This window comes from Rattus norvegicus, chromosome 3 (assembly GCF_036323735.1).
Source record: "Rattus norvegicus strain BN/NHsdMcwi chromosome 3, GRCr8, whole genome shotgun sequence".
Classification (NCBI taxonomy): domain Eukaryota; kingdom Metazoa; phylum Chordata; class Mammalia; order Rodentia; family Muridae; genus Rattus; species Rattus norvegicus.
The window spans coordinates 12,471,725-12,484,711 of NC_086021.1; positions in this window are offsets into that span (position 1 = coordinate 12,471,725).

A 12,987-nucleotide genomic window follows, 5' to 3' on the forward strand; every position below is an offset into this window, starting at 1 on the left:
CTTCTATTAGTTTAAGATTATATGTTTCTTGTGGACATACTTGATCCACTTCGACTTGAGCTTTGTACACGGCGATAAGAATTGATTGATTTCCATTCTTCTACATGCTAACTTCCAGTCGAATGGAAACCATTTGTGGAAAATGTGATCGTTCCATTGGATGGTTTCGGGTCATTGTCAAATATCAAGTGGCCATAGGTATGTGCCTTCATTTCTGGGCATTCAATAATATTCCACTGATCTTTTTGACAGTCTCTGTACCATTCCCATTCAATTTTTATTATTATTGTTCTGTAATACAGCTTGAAGTCATCGATAGTGATTGCCCCAGAAGTTCTCATATTGTTGATGAACGTTTCTCTATCATTGGATTCTTGTTATTCCAACTGAATTTTCAAATTGCTCCTTCTAACTCTGTGAAGAATTGAGTTGGAATTTTGATGGTGATTGCCTTGAATCTGTTGATTGCTTTTGGCAAGATGACAATTTTTACAATATTAACCCTGCACATGCATGAGCATGGGAAATTATTCTATCTTCGGAGATCTTCTACAATATTTTTCTTCAGAGACTTGAAGTTCCTGTCATACAGAACTTTCACTTGCTTGTTTAGAGTCAACCTGAAATATTTTTTTACTAATTGTGACTATTTTGAAGGCTGTCATTTCCTTAATTTCTCCCCAAACTGTTTATCCTTGAATTAGAATGCTCTGATTTGTTTGATTTAAGTTTACATCCAGCCACTTTGCTGAAGTTGTTTATCAGCTGAAGGAGTACCCTGGCAGAATTTATGGGGTCACTAAAATATACAATCACATCATCTAAAATCATAATATTTTAAATTCTTGCTTTCTAAATTTTTCCGTTTTCCCTCGAGTTTTGTCTGATTTTTGTGGATAAGACTTCCAGTACTATATTGATGGGGTAAGTAGAGATTAGTCAAACTCTTCTAGTTCTTGATTTTTGTGGTATTGCTTCAAGTTTCTCACCAGTAAGTTTGATGTTGGCAACTTTTTTTTTGTAATATTGCTTTTACTGTATTTAAGTATGGGATTTGAATTCCTAATATTGTCCAAGACTTCTAACATGAAGAAATACTTACTTTTTAAATTTTTTCTACATCTAAAAAGATGATCATTTACCCCCTCCCGGGAGTTTATTTACATAATTGATATTTCTGTGTGCTGACATCCAGTTGAACCATAATTTTTAGCACCTTTGTCAAACACAAAGTGACCATGGGTGTGTGCACTCATTTCTTGATCTGCAGGTTAGGATATCTGGTGAAATTTTCAATTACCATGGATTGAGGAAACAAGGCATTCCATTACAAAGCCAAATGTACTAAATATCTTTCCAGAAGTCCTACCCTATAAATGACAGTAGATGGAAACTTCCAACAGAAGGAGGGAAACTACACCTTAGCAAAAAGTAGGGAATTATTCTTTCAACAAACCCAAAAGATGATAGCCACACAATTGTAATTACATTTCTTTTTTTTTTTTAGCTTTTTTTTTTTAACTTGGGTATTTCTTATATACATTTCGAGTGTTATTCCCTTTCCCGGTTTCCGGGCAAACATCACCCTCCCCCTTCCCTTCTTTATGGGTGTTCCCCACCCATCCTCCCCACCTTGTCGCCCTCCCCCCAACAATCTATTACACTGGGGGTTCAGTCTTAGCAGGACCCAGGGCTTCCCTTCCACTGGTGCTCTTACTAGGATATTTATTGCTACCTATGAGGTCAGTGTCCAGGGTCAGTCCATGTATAGTCTTTAGTTAGTGGCTTAGTCCCTGGAGGCTCTGGTTGCTTGGCATTGTTGTACATATAGGGCTCGAGCCCCTTCAAGCTCTTCTACTTCTTTCTCTGATTCCTTCAACGGGGGTCCAATTCTCAATTCAGTGGTTTGCTGCTGGCATACGCCTCTGTGTTTGCTATATTCTGGCTGTGTCTCTCAGGAGCGATCTACATCCGGCTCCTTTAGGCCTGCACTTCTTTGCTTCATCCATCTTGTCTAATTAGATGGGTGTATATGCAGGGGCCACATGTGGGGCAGACTCTGAATGTGTATTCCTTCTGTATCTGTTTTAATCTTTGCCTCTCTAATCCCTGCCAAGGGTATTATTGTTCCCCTTTTAGAGAAGGAGTGAAGCATTCACATTTTGATCATCCGTCTTGAGTTTCATTTGTTCTAGGCATCTAAAGTAATTCAAGCATTTGGGCTAATAGCCACTTATCAATGAGGGCATACCATGTGTGTTTTTCTGTGATTTGGTTACCTCACTCAGGATGATATTTTCAAGTTCCGACCATTTTCCTACACATTTCATAAAGTCGTTGTTTTTGATAGCTGAGTAATATTCCATTGTGTAGATGTACCACATTTTCTGTATCCATTCCTCTGTTGAAGGGCATCTGGGTTCTTTCCAGGTTCTGGCTATTATAAAAAAGGCTGCCATGAACATAGTGGAGCACGTGTCTTTTTTTATATTTTTGGGGCATCTTTTGGGTATATACCCAAGCGAGGTTTAGCTGGATCCTCAGGCAGTTCAATGTCAAATTTTCTGAGGAACTTCCGGACTGATTTCCAGAATGGTTGTACCAATCTACAATCCCACCAACAAAGGAGGAGTGTTCCTCTTTCTCCACATCCTTGCCAGCATCTGCTGTCACCTGAGTTTTTGATCTTAACCATTCTCACTGCTGTGAGGTGAAATCTCAGGGTTATTTTGATTTGCATTTACCTTATGACTAAAGATGCTGAACATTTCTTTAGATGTTTCTCAGCCATTCAGCATTCCTCAGCTGTGAATTCTTTGTTTAGCTCTGAACACCAATTTTTAACAGCGTTATTTGTCTCCCTGCAGTCTAACATCTTGAGTTCTTTGTATATTTTGGATATAAAGCCTCTATCTGTTGTAGGACTGGTAAAGATCTTTTCCCAATCTGTTGGTTGCCGGTTTGTCCTAATCACAGTGTCCTTTGCCTTACAGAAGCTTTGCAGTTTTATGAGATCACATTTGTTGACTCTTGATCTTAGAACATAAGCCATTGGTGTTTTGTTCAGGAAATTTTTTCCAGTGCCCATGTGTTCCAGATGCTTCCCTAGTTTTTCTTCTATTGGTTTGAGTGTATCTGGTTTGATGAGGAGGTCCTTGATCCACTTGGGCTTAAGCTTTGTACAGGGTGATAAGTATAGATCGATCTTCATTCTTCTACATGTTGACCTCCAGTTGGATCAGCACCATTTGCTGAAAATGCTGTCTTTGTTCCATGTGATGGTTTTGGCTCCTTTGTCAAAAATCAAGTGCCCATAGGTGTGTAGGTTCATTTCTGGGTCTTCAATTCTGTTCCACTGGTCTATCTGTCTGTCTCTGTACCAATACCATGCAGTTTTTATCACTATTGCTCTGTAATACTGCTTGAGTTCAGGGATAGTGATTCCCCCTGAAGTCCTTTTGTTGTTGAGGATAGTTTTAGCTCTCCTGGGTTTTTTGTTATTCCAGATGAATTTGCAAATTGTTCTCTCTAACTCTTTGAAGAATTGGATTGGTATTTTGATGGGGGATGTATTGAATATGTAGATTGCTTTTGGTAAAATGGCCATTTTTACTATATTATTCCTGCCAATCTATGATCATGGAGATCTTTCCATCTTCATAGGACTTCTTCAAATTCGTTCTTCAGAGTCTTGAAGTTCTTATTGTACAAATCTTTTACTTGCTTGGTTATTGTCACACCGAGGTACTTTATATTATTTGGGCCTATTATGAAGGGAGTTGTTTCCCTAATCTCTATCCCAGCTTGTGTCTCTTTTGTGTAGAGAAAGGCAACTTATTTATTTGAGTTAATTTTATACCCAGCCACTTTGCTGAAGTTGTTTATCAGCTTTAGTAGTTCTCTGGTGGAACTTTTGGGATCATTTAAATATACAATCATATCATCTGCAAATAGTGATATTTTGACTTCTTTTCCAATCTGTATCCCCTTGACCTCCTTCTATTGTCTGATTGCTCTGGCTAGAACTTCAAAAACTATATTGAATAAGTAGGGAGAGAGTGGGCAGCCTTGTCTAGTCCCTCATTTTAGTGGGATTGCTTCAAGTTTCTCTCCATTTAGTTTAATGTTAGCAACTGGTTTGCTGTATATGACTTTTACTATTTAGGTATGGGCCTTGACTTCCTATTCTTTCCAGGACTTTTATCATGAAGGGGTGTTGAATTTTGTCAAATGCTTTCTCAGCATCTAATGAAATGATCATGTGGTTTTGTTCTTTCAGTTTGTTTATATAATGGATCACGTTGATGGTTGTCCATATATCAAACTATCCCTGCATGCCTGAGATGAAGCCTACTTGATCATAGTGGATGATTGTTTTATTGTGCTCTTGGATTCGGTTTCCAGAAGTTTACTGAGTATTTTTGCGTCGATATTCATAAGGGAAATTGGTCTGAAGTTCTCTTTCTTTGTTGGTTCTTTGTGTGGTTGAGGTATAAGAGTAATTGTGGATTCATAGAAGGAATTCGGTAGTGCTCCATCTGTTTCAATTTTGTGGAAGAGTTTGGATAATATTGGTACGAGGTCTTCTATGAAGGTGTGATAAAATTCTGCACTAAACACATCTGGACCTGGGCTCTTTTTGGTTGGGAGACCTTTAATGACTGCTTCTATATCCTTAGGAGTTATGGGGTTGTTTAACTGGTTTATCTGTTCCTGATTTAACTTCGGTACCTGGTATCTGTCTATGAAATGGTCCATTTCCTGCAGATATTCAAGTTTTGCTGAATATAGGCTTTTATAGTAAGATCTGATGATTTTTTCAATTTCCTCTGAATCTGTAGTTATGTCTCCCTTTTCATTTCTATTTTGTTAATTTGGATACACTCTCTGTGTCCTCTCATTAGTCTGGCTAAGGGTTTATCAATCCTGTTGATTTTCACAAAGAACCAACTTTTGGTTCTGTTGATTCTTTCTATGGTCCTTTTTGTTTCTACTTGGTTGATTTCACCTCTGAGATTGATTATTTCCTGCCTTCTATTCCTCCTGCATGTATTTGCTTCTTTTTGTTCTAGAGATTTTAGGTGTGCTGTCAAGCTGCTGACATATTCTCTTTCCTGTTTCTTTCTGCAGGCACTCTGTGCTATGAGTTTTCCTCTTAGCACAGCTTTCAATGTGTCCGATAAGTTTGGGTATTTTGTACCTTCATTTTCATTGAATTCTGAAGAGTCTTTAATTTTTTCTTTATTTCTTCCTTGACCAGGTTATCATTGAGTAGAGCATTGTTCAATTTCTACGTATGTGTGGGCATTCTTCCCTTATTGTTATTGAAGAGCAATTTTAGCCCGTGGTGGTCAGATAGAAGGCATGGGATTATTTCTATCTTTTTGTACCTGTTGAGGCCCGTTTTTTCACCAATTATGTGGTCAATTTTTTAGAAAGTACCATGAGGAGCTAGAAGAAGGTATATCCTTCTGCTTTAGGGTAGAATGTTCTATAAATATCAGTTAAGTCCATTTGGCTCATGACTTTTCTTAGTCTGTCTATGTCTCTGTTTAATTTCTCTTTCCATGATCTGTCCATTGATGAGAGTGAGGTGTTGAAGTCTCCTGCTATTATTGTGTGAGGTGCAATGTGTGTTTTGAGCTTTAGTAAGGTTTCTTTTACGTATGTAGGTGCCCTTGTATTTGAGGCATAGATATGTAGGATTGAGAGTTCATCTTGGTGGATTTTTCCTTTGATGAATATGAAGTGTCCTTCCTTATATTTTTGATGAATTTTAGTTGAGAATTGATTTTATTTGATATTAGAATGGCTGCTCCTGCTTGCTACTTCTGACCATTTGCTTGGAAAGTTGTTTTCCAGCTTTTCACTCTGAGGTAGTGTCTGTCTTTGTCTCTGAGGTGTGTTTCTTGTAGGCAGCAGAATGCAGGGTCCTCGTTGCGTATCCAGTTTGTTAATCAATGTCTTTTTATTGGGGAGTTGAGGCCATTGATGTTGAGAGATATTAAGGAATAGTGATTTTTGCTTCCTATTATAGTCATATTTGGATGTGAGGTTATGTTTGTGTGCTTTTCTTCTCTTTGTTTTGTTGCCAAGACGATTAGTTACTTGTTGCTTCTAGGGTATACCTTGCCTCCTTATTTTGAGCTTTACCATTTATTACCTTTGTAGTGCTGTATTTGTTGAAAGATATTGTGTAAATTTGGTTTTGTCATGGATTATCTTGGTTTCTCCATCTATGTTAATTGAGAGATTTGCAGGAAACAGTAACCTGGGGTGGCATTTGTGTTTTCTTAGGGTCTGTATGACATCAGTCCAGGATCTTCTGGCCTTAATAGTTTCTGGCGAAAAGTCTGGTGTAATTCTGATAGGTCTGCCTTTATACGTTACTTGACCTTTATCCCTTACTGCTTTTAGTATTCTTTCTTTATTTTGTGCGTTTGGTGTTTTGACTATTTTGTGACGGGAGGTGTTTCTTTTCTGGTCCAATCTATTTGGAGTTCTGTAGGCTTCTTGTATGCCTATGGGTATCTCTTTTTTTAGGTTAGGGAAGTTTTCTTCTATGATTTTGTTGAAGATATTTACTGGTCCTTTGAGCTGGGAGTCTTCACTCTCTTCTATACCTATTATCCTTAAGTTTGATCATCTCATTGGGTCCTGGATTTCCTGTATGTTTTGGACGAGTAGCTTTTTCTATTTTACATTATCATTGACAGTTGAGTCAATGATTTCTATGGAAACTTCTGCTCCCGAGATTCTCTCTTCCATTTCTTGTTTACTGTCGGTGAAGCTCGTATCTATAGCTCCTTGTCTCTTCTTTTGGTTTTCTATATCCAGTGTTGTTTCCATGTGTTCTTTCTTGATTGCTTCTATTTCCATTTTTAATTCCTTCAACTGTTTGATTGTGTTTTCCTGGAATTCTTTTAGGGATTTTTGTGACTCCTCTCTATGGGCTACTATTTATTTATTTATGATTTCCTGTAATTCTTTCAGGGATTTTTGTGACTCCTCTCTATTGGCTTCTACTTGTTTATTTATGATTTCCTGGAATTCTTTCAGAGATTTTTTGTGATTCCTCTCTGTAGGCTTCTACTTGTTCTCTAAGGAATTTCTTCACGTCTTTCTTGAAGTCCTATAGCATCCTGATCAAATATGATTTTGAAACTAGATCTTGCTTTTCTGGTGTGTTTGGATATACCGTGTTTGCTTTGGTGGGAGAATTGGGAGCCGATGATGCCATGTAGTCTTGGTTTCTGTTGCTTGGGTTCCTGCGCTTGCCTCTTGCCATCAGATTATCTCTAGTATTACTTTGTTATGCTCTTCCTGACAGTGGCTAGACTGTCCTATAAGCCTGTGTGTCAGGAGTGCTGTAGACCTGTTTTCCTGTTTTCTTTCAGCCAGTTATGGGGACAGAGTGTTCTGCTTTCGGGCGTTTAGTTTTTTCTATCTAAAGGCCTTCAGCTGTTCCTGTGGACTGTGTCTGGTGTTCACCAGGAAGGTCACTTGCAGCAGAAAATTTGGTCTTACCTGTGGTCCCGAGGCTCAAGTTTGCTCGTGGGGTGCTGCCTACGAGCTCTCAGAGGCGGCAGCAACCAGGAAGATCTGCGCTGCCATTTCCAGGAGCCTCCATTCACCAGGGTTCCAGATGGCGTTTGGTGCTTTCCTCTGGCATCAGAGATGTGTGCAAAGTGCAGTTTTTTTTTTTGTTTCCCAGGCATGTCTGCCTCTCTGTAGGTTTAGCTCTCCCTCCCATGGGATTTGGGTGCAGAAAACTGTTTATCTGGTCTGTGCCTTCAGTTTCCGGCGGTGTCTCAGGCAGGGGTCCTGCTGCTCCTGGGCCCTTCCCGTCAGGAACCCAGAGTACGTATACAGTTTCCTTTTTGGCCAGGGATGTGGGAAATGGTGGGCAGTGTTGGTGGTCTCTTCCGCTCTGCAGCCACAGGAGTGCCCACCTTACCAGGTAGTGAGATCTCTCTCCCAAGGGGTTTGGGAGCAGAGAACTGTTGCAGGCCAGGATCCGCGGGTTTGGGATTCCCGGTAAACAGTGGTAGTGCCTGGTCATAGAGGAACTTGTCCTCTGTGTGTCCTGAGTTCCCCAGGCAGGTCTATTGCAACAGAAAAGTTGGTTTTACCTGTGGTCCCGAGGCTCAAGTTTGCTGGTGGGGTGCTGCCTATGAGCTCTCAGCAGTGGGATCAACCAGGAAGATCTGCGCCGCTTTTTCCGGGAGCCTCCGTGCACCAGGGTTCCAGATGGCGTTTCTGTAATTACATTTCTAACAACAAAAATAACAGGAGTCAACAGTCCATTTCATTTAATATCTCTTATCACCAATGGACACAATTCCCCAAATAAAAAGACATAAACTAAGAGACTGAAAACATAAAGAGGATCCAAGATTTTGCTGCATAGTGTAAATACACCTTAGAGACAAAGACAGAGTATCTCAGGGTAAAAGGATGGAGAAAAATTCTAAACAAATGTTCCCAAGAAACAAGGAGTAGCCCCTTTCTAATATTGAACAACATTGACTTCAACAAAAAGTTATCAAAAATGATAGGGAATGGAACCATACTTGTCAAAGAAAAATAATACTAAGATGAACGTTCAATTCTGAACAACTATGTTTAAATGCAAGGACACCTAAATTCACAAAAGAAACATAACTATAGCTCAAAGAAAGTATTGCACCACACACAAAAAATTGTTGGAGACTTCAATTCTGCACTCTCATCAACGGACAATTTATGGAAACTAAAACTAAACATATATGGTTAAAATAACAGAAGTTATCTTAATAACTTAAAAAATCCAAATGTATTTAACAGATATTTAGGTAACATTTCATCCTAAATCAGAAGAATATACCTTTTCCTATGCACCTCATTGTAACTTCTCCCAATTTGACCATATACTAATTCACATAACATGCCTCAATTGATACCAGAATATTGAATTAATCCTATGCATCCTATCAGATCATCATAGACTAGGGCTGCTCTTCTATATTTTATTATTTTTTGGATTTGTTTAAATTATCCATGATTTATTTATGTGGTATTTTTAAAACATCATCTTTCTTGATATTTTGTCACTATTCAGTAAAGACTGTTTTAAACCCTCTGGTAGTTCGTCCATTTTTGCCTCTATAGTAGAGAGAGTGATTTCTCCATTCCAATCGTGGTTTATATACTACATTTTGAGTTAACTCTTTCTGCATACACTGCATTTAATATTTTCCTCTTTGTTTGAATATATATTTGTATTATCTAACCTTAAAATTTTGTAATTTTATAATGAAATTTTTAATTTCATATTTTCTGACTATAACTTTTGATCGCATTTTGCTTATATTTTTTCTCCATTTTAAATGCATTTTTTTCTTTGTGAATACTTTTCCCCTTTTATGTATGTTTGTGCCTTTATGGGTATTTGGTATTGTTTATCAATGGAAAATGCAATTTATTCACAGCAGCACCCATATAGGAAGGAGAATAAAAGAGTTATTTAGCTATTCCAATAGGATGGATTACTTATTAAAAATAAGAATCTCTGAAACAAAGAATAGTAATTAATTTCACACTAGCCTTCCCCAATGACTCAGCATGCAATAATTCCAGGTAGTGTGCTGTGCTCATGTGGTGGTTTGAAATAATTAATGGAAGAATAAAACCACATACCACAGAAAATTTAAAGAATCCCTTTCCCCCTACACACAGATGCATAATGGGATTATAGGGTGGTCAGTACAATTAATTGAAGGGGTAGTAAACAATTATGTTTCTACAAGAAAGTGATGGCAAGGAAGAATTTCAAACCGTGGTCAAATATATAATTCTGAACATTTGTTGCCAAAATTGTGGGTTTTTCCCCAGGACAATAATAGCTGGACTGAATCCACCTTTTATCTATAAAAAGTGGGGAACCATGGCCCTAATGGGAATGACGAAGACAAAAAACAAAAACAATAATAAAAGTGTATATTAATAGAGCAAACCATTAACACAAACTACCACAAACAACTTTACATTCTAACCAGAAAAGGCTCCAAAACTAAAGTCACATTTGAGCACCCAATGTGAAGACAAAAGTGAGTGGGACATGGTCTTTCTTCCTTTCATATTTTTCAAGTACTTTACAGAAAAAGGAATCTCCGACTGCTTTTCCATGATCTATTAAAGGTTTTTATAGCCCTCATGTATTAAAATACCATTTGAAAGTATTCATAGCTGCTTTCTAGGTTTTTTCCAAGTTCACAAACATCTTGGACTAAAGTTCTAAAATGTAACTAGGTCCAACCCTGAGCTGTAAAACTATGACAAGGCAATAATAAGAGATATTTTCAAGACCCAAGCACTATAGTACTATACTATTGAGTTCAGTGATCCAAATTAATTCAAATAGCTCAAGAGAGTAGGAAGATACATCTAAAAATGGTTAGAAAAGTGTAGAAGAGGGGCTGGGGATTTAGCTCAGTGGTAGAGCGCTTACCTAGGAAGCGCAAGGCCCTGGGTTCGGTCCCCAGCTCCGGAAAAAAAAAGTGTAGAAGAATCAAGTCCTTCCTCGTATATGCCAGCATTTACAGTTCTGCAGTAAGTCCTAAGAGGCAGTATTCAAGTAGCAATGGGAAGAAAGAACTCAGGGCAAGACAGGGAGATAAACTAGCATGGTGGGTTTATGTAAGAGAAATACTTAGAAATGAAAATGTCTTGTAAAATTAAAAAGAGGTTTTTTTCATTATTTTCTCGTTCAATCAAAACAGACATCCATGAATAATTCTCCTCTACGGCTTCCATAAAACAGGTTAAACAAAAATTAATATAATCATTTAAATGTTTGAAAATGAAACAAAAGAAAAATAACTTTCATATGTTTCAGAGCAGGATCACAGGGAAATGAGATGAATCTTGTCAAGATGAAACCTAGGGTGACAAGCAGGATCCAGAATTAAGAACTGCATGAGAAAGGCAGTGGAGTAGTGACAGGAACATGGTCAGTCCTGACAGATAAGGCTGGGCCCTTTACAGGGGCACAGAATGAGGTAAGTACATATTTCAAATAAAGCAGCCTCTTTCCTTTCTTCTCACCTCAAGTATCTCATCCCCGAAAAAAAATTGATAACAATACAGAAGTGTTATGTTATGTCATTCACTTCCCATTTGGTTTTTACCCGTTCTCCGAAGTCAGGAATTTGAACATTTTGAATTTCCAAGAATAAAAGTTCATCGACAGGTATATGGATGTCCTGAGGACCAAGTGACAAACTGAAATATGTGAGGGCAGAGGAGGTGGAGACTGTATCATTCCACAGAGCAGAAATGTGACTGCCCAAGTTAAGAAGGGATAAGGCAAGCATAACTGGTAAACTAGTTCTCATAACATTAAGCTTATTTACATTATTCTTAACTATACTTGTTTCAAATCACTTTCCAGCTCAATCTTCATTTTGAATTATGCTGATCTTTCCTGAAATGTGTCTGGACAATCTTCTCTTCCTAGTATTGGCTTTCATCTTCGGGATAATAGATGATTGTGGCTGCATAGGTGATGTTTTTATTTCTATATATCACTCTGTTTAAGTACTATATGTGCAGAAACTTTTAATGAGTTTCATTTGCAGAAGGTATGAATGATTGATCTAATAAATATGGTTTAAACCTCTATTGAGATTACTTAGAAAATATTAGGTGTCCATTCTCTGTAAACAATTGCTTCTCTCTCATGACAAGGAATCAATAAAATTTTATTTTAGTCAAAATAATTCTCTATAATTTTAATATCTAAAGATACAGAAGAACATTAAGAAAATGTGGAATATTAGATCAGCTGAACTGCATGTTCATTTATTTAAGAATAACCAGAATCATTGAGATGTTTCTGGAACATAATATAGGAACAAAAAAAAGCGTTGAATAAATAGTGGCAGAAGAACAGGGTCATTTTGTTAAATGAAGCTTTCCTTCAGATCCACTGTTTTCTTTTATTTCGTACAAATTCAATTTAAATACTCTTCCTCAGTGTTTTTCATCCTGTCATTGACTCTATTTTCAAAGCTCTATCCCATAATTAGCATGATTATTAAATTTAAAGCCAAGAATTTTGCGTGTGTCAATCACTTTCGGCATTTCCTTATTTGTTGTTTATTCTGTTCCCAATGACCATGTTCTGTTGAAATCATGAAGAATTTCTGGCTCATTTAATGAAGATTTTCTGAAAGCATATGTTATTCATAGTTGTAAAATGCTGTGAATATGTGTAATAATACTGGATATTATAGCTAAAAATCATCTGGATAAGGAATTATTGCATGAATATCATAACACGCTAAAATACTAAAGAGAAAACGTAGAAGAGCTACATATTTATTAAATATTTTTACTCTTCTAGAGTTTGAACTTTACAAACTATGAGCAAATCACTTCTTTCTGTGAAATTCACATTCATGAGTTATTATAATTATTATTATTATATTATATAATCAAACTGCTGTGTCAGCTCCCATAAAGTTGGATTAAATGCTAATTGCAATCCAAAATATATGCAGTTAGTAAATGGGCAAATGATTTGTCCGCATGTCCTAAACAAGTATCTAATGTAAGCATAGGTTCGCTCTTAATGAAATAAGAACTACCAGGTATAATGGGAAAAAATACATCTATTAAAGTGAATTTTTTGTTATATAACAGCTATGAATTCATGGTCTGTTTATTGGCTTAAATCACCAAACCTTGAACAGTAAAAAGGAATTTCTAGTTAATTAGAGGTTCTCTCAAGCATCTTCAAGTAAATCGATCTAATATATATTACTTTAAAATTCTCCTAAATACACTTACCATGAAATATTCCACATCACAGTATATAACTCCAACATGTTTTCATTTGCTCAAAACAAGACATTGTCTTTCTTTCTTCAGGCCCTCCCCATAATCAGTCTACTACCACATACATGAATTTTTGACATAGCTGTCTGATATGAATCTTTTTCTTTA